This window comes from Ictalurus furcatus, chromosome 10 (genome assembly GCF_023375685.1).
Source record: "Ictalurus furcatus strain D&B chromosome 10, Billie_1.0, whole genome shotgun sequence".
Classification (NCBI taxonomy): domain Eukaryota; kingdom Metazoa; phylum Chordata; class Actinopteri; order Siluriformes; family Ictaluridae; genus Ictalurus; species Ictalurus furcatus.
This window is the reverse complement of record NC_071264.1, coordinates 31443956-31456193: the sequence shown is the minus strand read 5'-3', so window position 1 is coordinate 31456193 and position 12238 is coordinate 31443956. Positions and strand designations below refer to the sequence as shown.

Sequence of the window (12238 nt, the reverse complement as noted above, 5' to 3'; positions counted from 1 at the left end):
GGGGTGGATATGGGTATATGGGGGTGAGGGTGGGGTGGATATGGGTATATGGGGGTGAGGGTGGGGTGGATATGCGGATATGGGAGTGAGGGTGGGGTGGATATGGGTATATGGGGGTGAGGGTGGGGTGGATATGGGTATATGGGGGTGAGGGTGAGGGTGGGGTGGATATGGGTATATGGGGGTGAGGGTGGGGTGGATATGGGTATATGGGGGTGAGGGTGGGGTGGATATGGGGGTGAGGGTGGGGTGGATATGGAGGTGAGGGTGAGGTGGATATGGGGGTGAGGGTGGGGTGGATATGGGGGTGAGGGTGGGGTGGATATGGGGGTGAGGGTGGGGTGGATATGGGGGTGAGGGTGGGGTGGATATGGGGGTGAGGGTGGGGTGGATATGGGGGTGAGGGTGGGGTGGATATGGGGGTGAGGGTGGGGTGGATATGGGTATATGGGGGTGAGGGTGGGGTGGATATGGGTATATGGGGGTGAGGGTGGGGTGGATATGGGTATATGGGGGTGAGGGTGGGGTGGATATGAGTATATGGGGGTGAGGGTGGGGGGGATATGGGGGTGAGGGTGGGGGGGATATGGGGGTGAGGGTGGGGTGGATATGGGGATATGGGGGTGAGGGTGGGGTGGATATGGGTATATGGGGGTGAGGGTGGGGTGGACATGAGTATATGGGGGTGAGGGTGGGGGGGATATGGGGGTGAGGGTGGGGTGGATATGGGGATATGGGGGTGAGGGTGGGGTGGATATGGCGCTGACGGGGGTGTGGATGTGTGTGGAATCGCGCACACACACACACACACACACACACACACACTATATATATACACGCATACGAAAGGAAACTGATCTTTGTATAATGGATAATGTTTAATTGGAGTGTTCCTGTGCTTTTGTAGCTTGACTCTGATCTGAAGGTTAAAGCAGCTGCTCTGTTCACACACTTAGTGTGTGTGTGTGTGTGTGTGTGTGTGTGTTGGTTTTAGCCCACCTGTTGATTTCTCACACACGGCTGAGTGTTAATATTATGAACAGGGTCTAGATTGTAGAAGAACAGAGCAAGGTTGTAGAACCTCGTAGAACAGACTCAGTAAACACCACAGCGATCCCGGTTCTCTCCGTGTGAACACGCAGAACCGATCCATTCCCAAACCGTGTGACTAAAATAAAACCGGTTTAATACTAAAAGTCCAATAACGGTTGTTCATGGAGGATCAGACGTGCTGTAAACACAAACTGATATGGATTTGTTCAGGGTTTAAGAAAAATTGAGTTAATAAAGTTGATAAAATGCACAGAAACATGATCACAGAATTAATCGCAATAATAAAACAAATAAATTGGATCGCAGCCTTTCAGGTGTTAAGTACTGGCATTAATGAAGCCGTATTGTTTGGGGGGTGTCCCAGTACTCAGTAGTGGTGGGAAAAAGGGGAACTTCCTAAACAGTGATTGTGAAAGAGGATCTCCACCCACGTGTTTAAAAATACTCCATCAGGCCTGAACCTCCCCGTGGCCTTAAAGCCTTTAAAACACCATTGTTTTGTATGTTGTCTCGGTTCACTTCCTGTACGCATCAGCGTGAGCACTCCGCTCTGTGCAGGATACACACTCCGCTCTCCAGGGGTTAGTGAACTTTCCTGGAAGTAGGACATGCTGGTTCTGCACTTCATGGGTTTGTGGGTTTCACACCGCAGCAGGTTCTGTATGTACAGATGTGGAAGGTTTGAGTTCCACGTTCCACTCTGTTTAATGTGTGTGTGTGTGTGTGTGTGTGTATTCGTAGATAAGGTAGGGAGTGTGTAGCATGTGTAGGGTGTTTAGAGTGTTTAGAGGACGTGTTTTCCACGAGGCGTGTTTGATTTGCACCCACGCGGGTCTCGTCTGCGTCTGGCTCCAAGTCGTGCATCTTGTGGCTTTGGTGTGCTTGGTATTTCTGCGTCTGAGATATCCTGTTTACTCGTGTGCAGTGCAGACACCGAGCTCACACCTTCACCATCACACTAACGTCTTTTACTACCAAAAACGCTTTCATGCACTCACAGCAAAAAAAAATCCATTCTGCCATGTTTACAGAAAACATCTCAGATTCAGATTTGTTTAAATTGGTGTTTATAATAATCTTAATCCTCCTGTGTTAATTAGCAGTGTATCCTGAACGCTGAGCATCACAGCCAGGTAAATACACAAACACAGCAACACACATCAACACAATAACATCCTCACATTTACATTACATTACGTTTACAGCATCTGGCAGACAGCTGAGGGTTAAGGGCCTCGCTCAGGGGCCCAACAGCGGCAGCTTGTCAGTGCTGGGGCTCGAACTCCTGACCGTCTGATCAGTTACCCAGAGCCTTTAACCCCGAGCACCACTGCCCCCTCACATCAGACTACGTTAGCTCTGTGTACACACGTCGTCGTTTTTTTAATCTGGAAGCGAACAGTGTGTTCTGTTTGTTTTTCATAATAAATATTTAGTATCGTTGATATTTTCCTATAAAAAGCCGATAGAAAAGTCCGATTATGAAACGCGCGTCGATGCAGAATTTTTCCAGAGATGGCGACGAGCTGTAATTACGTAAGGACGTTTGAAAAAGCATTTTCACTCTCTTTACACATCATCGACTTTATGATGAAGCTCAGTTTTTCAGATTGTTCCGGTTTTTTCTGCTTCTCATAAAGCTGGAGAAATTGTCCGTGAGACGTGGAGCCGAGACACGACGCCGGGTTTGATCGGGTCCGGTTTGCCCGAGGAGCTGAATGGTCACATGGAGGCTTTATGACGGCACCGTGAGAGAGAGACAGACGTTTGATTTGAACTGAGCTGATGTTTATTTGTTAAATCTCTGCAGCTGTGGTAGAGTGGTGTAGATCACAGGGGTGAAGAGCCTCATCCTAGCAGGTGATGGAAGTGCATCAGCCCGAGGAGAACACGGCTCAGCTGCTGTCTCCTTCCACCATGCGGCTGTGTAACACCGCTCGGCCTCCCAGAACCCATGGTGGAATGTTTTGTGTTGGCAGGAGCAAGCACATATCAGCCTTGTACGAGTGTGCGTGATAAGTGTCTGGCACAATGTCCAACAAAACCGTTTCATTCCTGGAGCTTTATTTCATCTGTACACCATTTATAGCGCTGTAGTCACTGAGAACTGAAGAAACGTACTTCATAGCAAAACAATCCACTGAGTATGAGCTAATAGCTTTTGCTTTCAGGAGATTACAGGGGCAAGACTGTACTACCCCCTGTCTTCATTCGGACTGCGACACCTTTTCTTGTCTTGGTGCCACAGTGGAGGTCTTGTAAGGACAGCCGCTCTGCTCTGACTCCGAGGCCATTCCTGCTTATTTATGAGGCTCAGTCTGGTGCTGTAATAGAGTTTGTGCTGTCGGAGCGCTGAGGCCAAAAACGGTAACGGAGCTGCGTTTCTGTCACAGAGCCAAATGCAGAGCTCATTCATCTGAAGATCAGTTTAACCCACAGCGGGGAACAAAGCAGTCATCCTCCTGAACTGAACATCCTCCTGAACTGAACATCCTTCTGAAAGAGTCTGAATGCAGCACTGTGACATGCTTTAGGACGAATATTAAATACCTGTTTGTGTTTAGAAGAGGCTGGATAGGTTCCTGACTATATCTCACACGAACACTGAGCCTGAGCAGCTCCACATCCTGGACACTGAACATCTGCTCAGGCACGGCCTCATCCAGTGTTGTTCATAAAATATGTTTGATTTGATTTGATCGGATTTCTCTGAAGAGGAACTCGGACACAGCCTCATGTTCACATCCTTCACAAGCAGCCACGGCTCAGGTTCAGAGCTGTAATGTTCTCCGATCGGACCGTTCCCTCACCACTGCTTTATCGAAATACAGATTTCCGTCTGTTACTGTCTCCTCCTTTCTTTTCTGAATCCCCGCACCTCCTGTTTCTCGTGTTTGATTGAGTCCTACTATAAACACGTTACACTACTGCCTCTGCTGTCACTCTGAGCATGTTCCTAACTTCAGCACACACTCAGTTCAGTTCAGTGTTGTGTGTGTAGCGTGTTTAACAGTGGACATTGTCCCAGAGCAGCGGTACAGAAATATATACATTCAGGATATAGATGTTAAATGTATGAATTTATCCCTAATGAGCAGACAGAGGAGACGTGGTGAGGAAAAACTCCCTGAGACGATATGAGGAAGAAACCTCGAGAGGAACCGGACTCAAAAGGGAACCAGTCCTCATCTGGGTGACACCGGATAGTGCGATTATAAATAAATACACCCTTTCTATAAATGTGCTAATACTACATGCTCAAATAGTGCAGTTGTGTAACTAGGAAGTTATGAATATGAGCATCAGAGTTATTTCTTAAACCATTATATTTATAACTTAAAGTCTATTGTCTTGAAATTATTAACTGTTCAATGATGGAAACTTGAGTGCAAATTGTTCTTAGTGACCCAAAGCCATCTTTATGGTGTTTAAGTGGAACCATCCTCAGTAATCTCAGTGATCTTTAGACTGCACCATGTGGGACATCCTCAGCAGCAGCATGTGACTTCCAAATGATGAGAACTCCAACCAGAAGCAGGACATCAGGAGAGATCAGGCAGGACCAGAGAGCAGAAGGGGTCAGGATCACTGGTATCTCAGGAGTATCATGTGGATCTCGACAGAGAGAGAGAGAGAGAGCGAGAGAGAGAGAGAGAGAGAGAGATTATTAGGTATGGTTATTGCCCTGTAATGGTTAAGGACAGTGTACTTTGCGTGAGTGAAAGCAGGGACTCCGACAAGACTAGCTATTACAGCGTAACTTAAAGGGAGAACCAGAAGGGAACACAGACATGAGGACTCCCTGGGACATAATGCAGCCAGACACTCCACCATCAACACCACCTGGGTGAAGGTGTGAAAGTGGGGGGGACAGCATCCAAACATCCCAGATCACCATTCAGTGCTTTATCAGTCAATAATAGTATTTTATAATCAGTGTGAGATTTCACTGGGAGCCAGTGCAGTGTGGATAAGATCGGGGTGATGTGGTCGTATCTTCTGGTTCTAGTTAGGACTCTAGCAGCTGCATTCTGGACTAACTGGAGTTTGTTTATGCTCCTACTGGAACATCCAGACAGTAAGGCATTACAGTAATCTAGTCTAGAGGTGACGAAAGCATGAACTAATATTTCTGCATCATGTAGTGACAATATATTTCTTATCTTAGAAATATTTCTGAGATGAAGGAAGACTATCCTAGTAATATTATCTACATGAGCATCAAATGAAAGAGTCAATAATCCTTACGTTAGTAATAATAATTGGAGCGTTGACTCTAAGCATTCAGTCTCCTGATCGAGTTCTATCGGATCAGACAGTGATCCAAATATAACTGATGTCTCTGGGAGGTTATTGATGAAGCTCTGTGCAGTATCTGACGTGAACGTACGTTTTACGCGGTAGTGAGGCGAGGTGCAAATGTTATGATCAATACCCAATTTAAAGGAGATGAGACGATGGTCTGAGACAACTTCAGACTGCGGAAGTGTTAGTATATTTTCTATATTTAATCCGTATGTTAGTATCAGGTCAAGAGTGTGACCACTGTTATGAGTAGGTCTGATTACGCTCTGATTAACCCCTACTGAATCTAGAATAGACACAACCGCGGTTCTCAGAGGGTCTTCCGGGTTCTCTAAATCAATATTAACGTTTCAAAAAATGTTGGAAACAACTGGTGTCTGTAAATAATGATAACAAATATATTAAACACGCATAGAAGAACACAGCATTTCTAAACTACATGGTCACATGACTTTCTTCACCTTCTGTAAAGTCATGATCATGGTAGGGGAAGTCCAGGAACAGAGGAACAAAACAGTTCTGTTACTGAGAGGAACACCTCATCATTATGTTTGTATTGAGGACAGAGTTCTGGTTTTGTAGATGATGTTCAGTAGAAACTACTGTTGTTAAAAAACAACGTTTTCACAGTAAAACTATTTAAAAGCTAGAGCAACATGAACACCACTCCAGTAACGAGGCCTCTGGGGCGGTGGAGTTTCTAAGAACATCACATGAGTAAACTCTTTACCTGCTGTGTGGTTTTCATAAGCAGGTCACATTCACAAGGATGTTCTCCATCAATACAGAGCATTTTATTCAATGTTATTAAATACAGACTGTAGTGTGGTCATGTGACCCGTCAGTGGCGTGGTCGTGTTACCTGTCAGTGGGGTGGTCATGTGACCTGTCACTGAACACGGCTCTGTAGCTGGACTCTTTTTTTTCGTAGTTTTTTTTAGGGCCTCCAGCTGAGTTCTAAGAGGAACTTCTGTTTGGTTCCAGCTGTTCTTTGGGCAGAATGATTGAAGTTTAATGCCACAAGGTCTGCAGGAACAGGGCTGGAGGTCTCTCAGTAACTCTCTCTCTCCTTTCATCTCAGTAGGAACCATGCCTTTGTGCTTCAGGGTCATGGGCAGGCTGTTTGAAGTGATGATGTATTTCATTTACCTGCAGCTCCTCCTGAACTCCACTCACTCGAAACCCTCACATTCACACATCTGGAGTTTACTGTCATATATTCAGCAGTAAGGTTCAGATTTTGTGTAATTAAAACATTTTAGCTATCAAATGGAATTTACTGATCTGCGCACATTCACCTGTAACAGGTAATTGTGCTGGTTCTCATCTGGATAGATTACTGCATGGATCTTAAGAACTCGATTCACATTGAACCTCTTCCTGTTTTAATTACTCTTATCATCAGGATTTCTCCGTCAGGAGAAAACTTATTGTTATTGTTAGTAACTCTTCTTCTTCTTATTATTAATATTCTCCTTATCTCCATAAAGTGCCCAATAACTCAAGACCTGAATGGTAAAAAGTTTTGAAATTTGGCATATTGATTCTACAGGCCACGAGTAACTCCCACACCACGACGGGCCCACATGAGCCCATAGGTGGTGCTATAGTCCACACCCAAAATCTGTGTGATTTTTCCCTCCGCCCCATAAGTCCAATAAAGTTGGATATTGGACAATAATGTGTCCATAAATCAATGGAACATTAAACTATGGACTCGATCTTTGCCACACACAAAGAGGACACTACAGAATGTTACAGTGTGCGATGGCAACCGCATATTTCTGAAAACAATGACATTAAACAGAATAATAGTTTATCGCTAACGCTAAAATAATGTTTCACACATCCACTAGTCATAAAATGGACACTACAATTCAATCACCAGTTCATATGAAGACTCTTGACAATGTTGAGTAACACATCTGAGAAATGGATGTAAGATGAAAAAATACATTTATTTGTATCTGTGAGATGCTGCGGCGTCTGTGGTATGTTAGCGTCTGTGAGATGCTGCGGCGTCTGTGAGATGCTGCGGCATCTGTGGGATGCTGCGTCTGTGAGATGCTGTGTTTGTGAGATGCTGCGGAGTCTGTGAGGTGCTGTGTCTGTGAGATGCTGCGGTGTCTGTGAGATGCTGCGGAGTCTGTGGTATGTTAGCGTCTGTGAGATGCTGCGGCGTCTGTGAGATGCTGCGGCGTCTGTGGGATGCTGCGGAGTCTGTGGGATGCTGCGGAGTCTGTGGGATGCAGCGTCTGTGAGATGCCGCGGCATCTGTGCTGCAGCGTCTGTGGGATGCTGTGTCTGTGAGATGCCGTGTCTGTGAGATGCTGCGGAGTCTGTGAGGTGCTGTGTCTGTGAGATGCTGCGGCGTCTGTGAGATGCTGCGGCATCTGTAGTATGTTAGCGTCTGTGGGATGCTGCGTCTGTGAGATGCTGTGTCTGTGAGATGCTGCGGCGTCTGTGAGATGCTGTGTCTGTGAGATGCTGCGGCATCTGTGGTATGTTAGCGTCTGTGGGATGCGGCGTCTGTGGGATGCTGCGGCGTCTGTGGGATGCTGCGGCGTCTGTGGGATGCTGCGGCGTCTGTGGGATGCTGCGGAGTCTGTGGGATGCGGCGTCTGTGAGATGCCTCGGCGTCTGTGAGATGATGCTGTGTCTGTGAGATGATGCTGTGTCTGTGGGATGCTGCGTCTGTGAGATGCTCTGTCTGTGAGATGCTGCAGCATCTGTGAGATCCGTCTGTGAGATTATGCTGCGTCTGTGGTATGTTGCGTCTGTGGTATGTTGCGTCTGTGAGATGTGGCATCTGTGGGATGCTGCGTCTGTGCATTGCTGTGTCTGTGCGATGCTGCGTCTGTGCGATGCTGTGTCTGTGCGATGCGGCGTCTGTGGGTTGCAGTGGCCTCTGTGAGATGTGGTGTCTTTGAGATGTGTTGTCTGTGGGATGCTGTGGCGTCTGTGGGATAAGGTTCTCTACCAGGTCAGTGTTGAAATGGTCCGCAGTCTTGAGGAGGAATCCTCCATCGCTGCTTGCAGCTATATTTTACATTTTGTTTTCTACTTTGACTCCATATGAAGTCATTTGTGTAATTATTCTCATAAATCAATCATCGGGCTCACACTACTTCCTCACACAGCAGATCTTATTTCACACACAGATTAGCACTCCATCTCTGGGATCTTATTAAATCAGAACCAGAACATATGCAGAATGTCTCAGTGTGTACATGTCCATATTCTTAGTTAATGTGTGGAGATACAGATGGATGTAGAACGGAACCCACACTGAACCATCGGAACCCACACTGTGATATTGGTTTGTGTGTGTGTGTGATGATAGTGTGTGTGTGTGTGTGTGTGTGTGTGTGTGTGTGTGTGTGAGAATATATATATATATATATATGTGTATGTGTGTGTATGTGATGATAGTGTGTGTGTGTGTGTGTGTGTGATGATAGTGTATGTGTTGATATGTGTGTATATGTGTGTGTGTGTGTGTGTGTGTGTATATATGTGTATGTGGTGATAGTGTGTGTATATGTGTGTGTGTGTGTGTGTGTGTATATATGTATGTGTGTGTATGTGATGATCGTGTGTGTATATGTAGGTGTGTGTGTATATGTATATGTATGTGTGTGTATGTGATGATAGTATGTGTATATGTATATGTGTGTGTGTGTGTATATATATGTATGTGTGTGTATGTGATGATAGTGTGTGTATATGCATGTGTATATGTGTGTGTATGCTAATGGATAATGGTTAGCGCTGCTGGTCTGACTTGCTCCAGGAGGTGTTTGTTTGAAAGCTGTGTGAGCTCCTCCTCAGGTTCTGGCTGTGATCCGGGACATTGGATTGTTCCTGAGGAAGGTGAAGAGAACGAGTCGTTGAAGTTGTTTTATGTCTTTATTTCTGTCTCGTGTTTGTCGCTGGTTTCAGAGCGAGACGTTTGGGGTGAGATAAATCACCATTCAGCTAGCGTTACGTGCTCACTCTCCATCTTCACGCTGTTGTTGTTGAATCGGTGACCTTTCTACTCTATGTGTGAGCTCATGGGAAAAGTGGGCGTTTCCACAGGAAGTGGAGGACGATGTGTGTGTCGAGCCTGGACTGTGGAATGTGGGGTGCAGCAGAGACGCATGTCAGGAAAGAGTTTACCCCGTCCACGCAAAAACAAAACGTTCACTACATGTGAAGTATTTATTCCAGGAGTTTGTGTATGACTGATCCCGTCTGTCTCTCACCGCAAATCTCCTGCAGGAAATAAGACTCTGAGAGCTGAGTGATGAGGCTCAGGTTCTACTCCAAACGCACAAAAAATGTGTCCCGTACATAACCTCCCACTCCGGTAGAGGTGCCAGGTGCTAAGCTAACTAGCAAGCCAGTCATTTCAGCTAAACCGTCCCACATTCACCCAGCTGGACTCTTCATCTTCTCAGTGGACAGTGATCTCACCATGAGCTTCCAGGAAGTGTAGCGTCACTCTGTGTAAAGCAGCTCAGTGACTCCTGAATGAGTGTGTTCAAGTCCCGCTAGAGAACTGTCATCCTCTGACATCATCCACAGCAAAATCCATCATTTAGTCATGTTCTCACATCCCTGAACACACGACATGCACATGGAGCCTGCAGAACTGATGAAACCTTCACATTTACATTTACATTTATATTTATTCATTTAGCAGACGCTTTTATCCAAAGCAACTTACAAATGATGAAATATAAGCAAAGCGATGTTATATCAAGCGGAGAACAATACGAGTAGTGCTACCGTACGCGATTTATAATTGAGTTCTAGAGAAGCAAAGTGCGCAGAGTTGCAGTAGTCCAGTTTTGAGATAACAAGAGTCTGGACTAGTATCTGTGTAGCCTGTTCGGTGAGGTAGGGTCTGATTTTCTTGATGTTTTACAGAATGAACCTACAGGACCGCGCAGTTAATGTGCGGTCTGTAAAGGTCAACACAATATGTTAAGATCTAGGGGGTGTAAACTTTTGAGCAGGATGATCGGTGTAAATTGATAGTTATAAGGAGCAGTAATAACAGGTGTGCAGAAACGGCAGTGAGGAGTATATACAGGTGTGTCCATGGGAAGTGAGGGGCATATAACATAAAGATTTGTCTCTTGATAGAAAAAGAAGCTGCTGGAGAATTAGCACTGAGGGGAGTAACGCCAAAATGATAAACACAGTACCGTAACCATGGCGACTGATATCTGTAGACACTGTATATAAACCAAGAAGCGATATAAAATGTTTATAAAGGTCAGGAACAGGTGAGCATAGAGATTATATACACCGTTTACAAAGCTAGTATATAGCTGATATTCGATCACAAAGACTTGCATAATGCTGTATTATACAAAGTTCAAAGATGATGCGATGATGTCATTCCTGATCAGCCAATCGCCACGTCCGGTTCTCTACTGGGAAATCCTTAACATTCTAAACTAATATGTCTAGGGTCGCAAAGGGAGGATTTAGTAGTGCAGCGGAAATTTAACAACTTGTCAGTATTTATTCCGATTCTCTATGTGTGTGTGTGTGTGTGTGTGTGTGTGTGTGTGTGTGTCAGTATATGTGTGTAGCTTTAACTAAACACACACAGAAAATGACAAACAGCTGAGAAATGTCCGTGACCTGCGAGCAAATAACACACACCTGACCGTGTACATATCTCACATCAGGTGTGTGTGTGTGTGTGTGTGTGTGAGAGAAAGTTTTCATCCGAACAATATAATCCATTTTGATAGAAGTGATGTGTTTAAACGCTTCAGTGTGGCAGTGTGAAGAGCGTGATGTCTGAGTAAATCAGTCATTCACAGCTTTACACGTGCAGGCGGTCTGTCACGGCGTGGGGTAAACGCGGCGTGGGGTAAACGCGGCGTGAGGTAAACGCGGCGTGGGGTAAACGCGGCGTGGGGTAAACGCGGCTTTGAGGACTCACGATCATCTTTAACTGTTCAATTAAATAAAATCTGTTAACCAGTTAATGCCATTAGTTTTTTCTCTCTGTGCGGTGCGTTAGCTTATTATTTCAGCACGCTGATGAATCCTGCATCCTGATTGGTCAGAAGGTGTTGATTAGTTTTCTATAACAGCAGCTCTGACAGTCACAGGGACGTGTACAGTGCACACTTCATTAATAATAAACTTGTTTAATCAATAAATTATATTTTGAGGAGACGTTTATTTATGAAGTGTTTTATAAAATCATCTGAGTCTCTGTGAGAATCTCAAACACTACGTCATTTAACATCCAGAGTAATCCACTGTAGCACTGCAGTACTGTTCACTCGGATAACACAGACGGGTGTGTCTGCACATCTGGAGCCACAGCTGTGTGTGTGTGTGTGTGTGTGTGTGTGCTGAGGAAGTGTGCAGGTTATCACAGATAACTGTGTTGTTGAAGAGACTGATGTAAGTGAGAGAACTGAGCGGATTCAGCTACAGTCAGAATGCAGAGTGTGTGTGTCCCAACCGGGTGGACGGGAATGTCTTCACTGTGACATCATAATTACCCAGAATGCCTTGCTGGCTGTCTGCCATGCGGTGTAGGTGGAGCTTCCTTCTGGACTTTTCCACTCGGAGAGACGCCCTGCTTCACTTTGCTTCCCATCACACTCACACTGTTGTCATGGAAACTGGCGAATGCTCTTTAATCAGTGACCCCCTGTTTACGAGCACCAAGTGTCTCTCTCTCTCTCTCACACACTCTCTCTCTCTCTCTCTCTCTCTCTCTCTCACACACACACACACATACACACACACACACACACACACTCTCTCTCTCTCTCTCTCTCTCTCACACACACACTCTCTCTCTCTCTCTCTCTCACACACACACACACTCTCTCTCTCTCTCTCTCACACACACACA

General features: G+C 45.5%; 1 protein-coding gene across 1 annotated transcript in view; it reads left to right on the top strand.

Moving 5' to 3' along the window:
- rras2 (RAS related 2) overlaps positions 1 to 12238 on the top strand; it is a 33003-nt gene that overhangs the window by 4647 nt on the left and 16118 nt on the right. The gene's annotated exons all lie outside the window — the stretch shown is intronic.